This window comes from Mustela erminea, chromosome 5 (genome assembly GCF_009829155.1).
Source record: "Mustela erminea isolate mMusErm1 chromosome 5, mMusErm1.Pri, whole genome shotgun sequence".
Classification (NCBI taxonomy): domain Eukaryota; kingdom Metazoa; phylum Chordata; class Mammalia; order Carnivora; family Mustelidae; genus Mustela; species Mustela erminea.
The window spans coordinates 61152945-61158944 of record NC_045618.1 but is presented as its reverse complement, the minus strand read 5'-3'; positions in this window follow the sequence as shown (position 1 = coordinate 61158944).

Below are 6000 nucleotides of genomic sequence, written 5' to 3'. Positions count from 1 at the left end.
CCGATTCGCATAACTTTCAAATGAATGTGAGGCTGGATTAAATACATGTGGGAAATAAAGTACACATTCCAATGGAGTAAATATACCTGGGGAAATAACATTTAATTTTGATAGGAGTGAACAGGACAATGAAATGTATCACAATGTGAGGTCGGCAATCAGTTCCAACAGAAGATTACAGAAACATAAAGAGACACACAAGAAAAGTGAGATTACGATTCTGTGCACATCTAGATCCTAGGATAGATTTACCCCCCCTCGTCAAGGCTCCAGTTCAACTAGTTTTTGAACTCAGAGCAGCTCTTTTCCAACATTTTAATTCACGACTTCTTTTTGACAACTATGTGCTAGTTTCTGGGAATATATAAAATTAATAGATGCAGAGTCCTTTGTTCACAAGGCGTTTGAAAACTAGCAGTTCGGGCAACCACTCCTTTCCCATGGAGACACCAATCTGAACTTATGGGACAATACTGCTCAGCAGCCGAAAATCTGCCACCGGGGCTCTGTGGAGCAAGATTACTGGAAATGGCATGCTTTGTTAGAAAAAAGGTCTAAGTTTATAGAAGTTTAGCCTAAGTTCATCATAGTCTATTTGTTCCTTTCTTAATCAATGTCAGTTTGTAGAAACTCAAGTTTTTATATGAAAACCAAAGAATGCATTTTTGTTTTGAAAAAAGTCAAGTTTTGGGGCATCCGAGTGGCTCAGTTGATTAAACATCTGCCTTGGGCTCAGGTCATGATCTCCAGGTCCCAGGATCGAGCCCGCATCTCCTCATGGAGTTCCCTGCTCAGCAGGGAGTCTGCTTTTCTCCCTCTTTCTCTGCCCCTTCTTCCTACTTGTTCTCTCTCTCAAATAAATAAAAATCTTTACCAAAAAGAAAGAAAAAAGTTTTATGTAATTTAATCCTTTGTTCACAGACATAGGAAATTAAAATATAAGGAAGATGGTAATTTTAGAAAGCATATCTCAAATAGAAAAATTACAAAAAATTTGAATATATATGAGTTTTTAGCATATTAAAAATAGAAGTTTAGATATATTCTCTTCAATGATTTAAAATATTTTCACTCTCATTTTAAAAAAAGATTTTATTTATTCCAGTGAGAGAGAGAGAGAAAGCATAGACAGGGGGTAGATAGAAGCAGACTCCCCGCTGAGCAGGGAGCCCGATGCAGGCCAGTCCCAGAACCTGGAGATCATAACCTGAGCTGAAGGCAGACGCTTGACTGCTTAACCGACTGAGCCACCCAGGCACCCCTCAGTCTCATTTTAATTCCAAATTAATATTGCTTTGATATTTGAATAATAAAGCTTCCCAAATTCCCTATTAAAACAAAAACTAAAACAAAACTAACAGTTGTTAGGCTTTTTATTATTTTAATATAAAGAAAAGATCACAAAACCATGGCCCATCATTTCTAAGACCATAGATTAAGAAGAAAAAAAAAAAAAAGCAATAATCCATGGACATGGTCAGAAAATTCAAGAAGTCCAGAAATGCACAAAACGAAAAGTAAAAGCCTTCATTCTTTTCTCTCCCCACTCCAATGGCTCTCCCCAAAGGTAATCACATTTCCTCTTCAGCTTTTGTCTTTAGCCGAAGCTGAAAATGGAGTTTCTCTCTCCAAGCCTAATGAACGTCTCTATGCACTCGGACCAAATGGGAAGACTTTCAGCACCCCTGCAGTTTACAAAAATGGTCCCATGTCACCTCTGCACAGTCCAGAATTCCTGTTTTCCTGGGGTCTGTCATACTGATCATCCCTTTAGACTAATGAGCCTTGGAAGCAGGAAGACAATAATACAAATGGCGCTTTTCTTGGGAGTGTGGCAACGTTTCTTTAAGATATGTTTTTAAGGGCGCCTGGGTGGCTCAGTGGGTTAAGCCGCTGCCTTTGGCTCAGGTCATGATCTCAGGGTCCTGGGATCAAGTCCCACATTGGGCTCTCTGCTCAGCGGGGAGCCTGCTTCCCTCTCTCTCTCTCTCTCTGCCTGCCTCTCTGTCTACTTGTAATCTCTCTCTGTCAAATAAATAAATAAAATCTAAAAAAAAAAAAGATATGTTTTTAAAAAAATTTCTCAGCCAGAGGGAATATTTATTTAATAAATATTGCCAAATCACCTTCTGATAAGGTACAGTTTGCACTCCAGCTAATAATTCAAATAATATACGAGCACCTGCTTCCTTTCACCATCACAATCACAATTTTCAACTATAGCCTATGTGAATGATAAAAATTTAAGGTTTATTTTGCATTCGATTTAATTAGGAATGAAGGGTGAACAGCTCAGGTAAGTTGGGGCCATTAAAATGCTTTTAATGGATTGTTCATGTCCTTTGTCTATTTCTTTTGGTTTTCAAAAAATTTTAAAGAGTTCTTTGTACTTTAGGGTTAGATAGTGCTTTGTCATATTTTATTCATTCAGATGCTGGGCTTAAAACAGGAAACAGTAAATCCCCACCCTTAAGGAAGTTAAATTTTAGTAGTGGGCTGCAGAAACAAAAAAGAAAGTTACACACACATGAGGTTGTGATAGGTGCTTTGTAAAAAACAAAGCAGATAAAGAGGGACAGAAAGCAGTAGTATGTGTGGGGGGAGTGGGGATGCTGCTTAAACAGAATGGCCAAGGAAGACCTCTGTTAAGGTGGAGATTTGAGAGGATACCTGAAGGGAGTAATCCACGTGAAGATACAGGCAGAAGAAATGGCAGGCAAAAAGGCCGTAAAGAGAGAAAATAGTTGACATGTTTAGGGAGGAGCAAGGAGGCGAACAGGTTCAAGAGGCATGAGGAGGAAAAGGAGAGTCAAGGAAGAGGTGAGGGGGTAGTGGGACAGACTGCTAGGGTCTCACAGGCTGTGATAAGTTTCTGTTATGACTGGAGGTGGTTAGGGAAGCATATAGATCAGTTATGAGAACTTGAGATAATGCAAGTGAAAGGTGATGCAAATATATGTTGCAAGTTATTTTCAGTTTATGTTTTTCTTTGGATGGGAGATAGGTAGCTATATTCGATTTTGGCTTTTATCTACTATAGTAGTAAATAGCAATATTCTTGCCTATTATCTTGGTTTTACATCACAGCGACAAAAGGTCACAAAGTCATCTAGTATTTTTTATATATATATATATATATTTTTTTTTTAAAGATTTATTTACTTATTTTAGAGACAGAGCATGAACAGGTGGGGCACAGGGAGAGGGAGAGACTCTCAAGCAGACTCTGCACTGAGCGTGTGTGTGTGCGCGCGTATAGCCCAATGCGGGGCTTGATCTTAGGACCCTGAGATCATAACTTGAGCCAAAACCAAGAGTCGGGGTCTTAACCAACTGAGGCAGCCAGGTGCCCCTAATATTTTACCTTTTCATTTTCTTACATTAACACTTTAGATCTATCTGAGATGGTTTTGCAGACAGGCAGTGAAATAGGCAAGCCCACTGCATACGGCTGTACAAACAAGGGCAGCAGGCTGACAGGCTATGTGGGGGCTGAAATCCAGCAAGGCTACGGTGCACCAGGAGGTACAGAATCCACTAGAGGAAGGGGCCTTTTTGTAATTTGCACAAAGGTATGAACCAGTGGTTGCACTGGCGACAGAGTTCAAACTCTAACCCACTGTTTCCGCACCAGTTATTGAATGCCCCATCTTCTCACACACGGATTTGAAAATGAAACATTTGTCCTGTTAAGTATTCATAGCTTCTTCTGTCTTTGGTGGAACCAAGGACCTCGTTAAGGTCGAAGTTTCTATATTAAAAAAAGTTTTTAAAATACATCTTTCTCACTAGGGAAGTCTTAATTTTAGAGACTGGCAGCAAATTTTGGCATGTTAGGAAGAGAGGGTGCAGTTGGAAGAATTCCATTTTCCAATGCAACAGAAAAGAAGCCTTTCTTTGGTGTCTTTGCTTAAAGACTTTAGCTTAAACCCATCAAGGGTCTTTCCAGAGAGCCCTGCGCTGTCTGTAAGGCTTTCTTATCTACCTTGAGATAATAGCTCAACTAACAGTCTAAAGTCCTATGCTATAGAAAAACCTTTTTATTTCCAGATTCAGCTTTGGCATCAGTTAAAGCACTCTGAGTTGGGTGGAAGGTTTCTTATTCAAGCAGCACAGGAAGATGAGGGCTCTAACAGCAGTAAAAATTAGTGGATGCGGACTTCGTGAATGGTGAGGCTCTACGCATTCCATGGTCTCTTTTCAAAGAAAAGTAAAAATCCTGTCTTTTTCAGCTGTTTCGCCCGCCAGGTCCATTGTTATGCTACTTCTGCCTTAGTGAGACAAGAAATAAGAACCATTTGAAGCTTCTGCCAAAAGCTTCCTTCTTCCAAGACAAACAAGCATAAAATACAAGGGAAATGGAAACACTTTGTGGTTTTATGCCCAGGCAAAGAGAAAACTAAGGCATCACAGGTCCTTACTGTTTTCTTCCACTACAAAGAACGGTCAGGGTTGGAGGGGATGGGGAATGGAGGGAGAGGTGGCAAAACATTGGCAAGTTCTCTGATAAAGGAACTTGCCCAGATTCTCTTCCCTCTCCTCAGAGCTGACTTTCAGAGACAAAGCTTTGGGTTTTCCATCTTGCTGCCAAGTTCTTGAAGAAGTCACTAATTAGTAGCTAAGTCTATGTTAAGAAAGAATCTAAATTTACTGTCCATCCTCAGATTAAGGATTTTATGTGTCAAAATGGTGGATTAAGAAATGAGAAGAGCATGGGACGCCTGGGTGGCTCAGTCTGTTAAGCCGCTGGCTTCGGCTCAGGTCATGATCCCAGGGTCCTGGGATCGAGTCTTACATGGGGATCCTTGATTCTTTCTCTGCACCTGCCTGCCACTCCGCCTGCTTGTGCTCTCTCTCTCTCTCTGACAAATAAATAAATAAATAATATATATATATATTTTTAAAGATTCTTTATTTTATTTATTCAACAAAGACAGGAGAGAGAGATCGAGAGAGAGATCACAAGTAGGCAGAGGCAGGTGGGGCGGGGTGTGGGGGGGTAGACAGGCTTCCTGCTGAGCAGAGAGCCCAATGCAGGGCTCGATCCCCGGACCCTGAGACCATGACCTGAGCTGAAGGGAGAGGCTTAACCCACTGAGCCACCCAGGCACCCAAATAAATAAAATCTTAAAAAAAAAAGAAAAAGAAATGAGGAGAGCATAGGGGAAAGAAGGGTTCAATTACATCAAAGATACAGATTTATAATTTTACATCATCAGTTGTATGAGAAGCAAACATGAAAATGTTTGAAAAGTTGTATTTTGGCTAAGAGCAAAATTTTCTAAGTTGATTATTTTTCAGATTCAAGTTATATTTCAGTGCATCAACTATATGTGCTTAAATATTTTTAGTTGAGATATACTTAGAATTTTCTGCTTTCCAGCAATCTTAGAGCACTAACAGTGACAACTAGAGTAAAGGAAAAAAAAAAAATATATCAGGCACCAGCAATGGAGGGAGGCAGAGATGAGAATTTTGATATTTGGATATGGAATTGATCATTTTCATTGCCCTTTCTTTCAGTTTTCCTCCCTATGCCCAAAGCCAGGTATAATTTATGCTTCTGTTTGAGGGGTCTAATACTTCTTCTAGATCTAGTCTTTCCCAGATTATTACATGCTTCCAAGTTATCTTTTTATCCTGGCCTCTAACTCTAACTCTTCAAATCTCCCAATCAAAAGTTCCTTCCATTCCCACCAAGTTATTCTGCAGGTAGTAGAATGGTGACTGTTCTATTTCTGAAAGGTTGCTACACCCTGTTCAAAACCTTTTCTCTTCCTTTCTTAGAGCCACAGTCCTAATCAAGAGACCCAGAAGCTGCAACACCACGAGATTATATAAATAGTCCAAAGGGTTTGGTGGATAAAAAAAATGAAAACATAAAAATAGAAATAGAACAATTTTGCCACTTGAAATTTAAGAAAATTTGGCCTTATATTAAATCATTTTATATACTTTTAAATTTAGACCATTAGTGGAAGGTCAGGAACACCCAAAGGA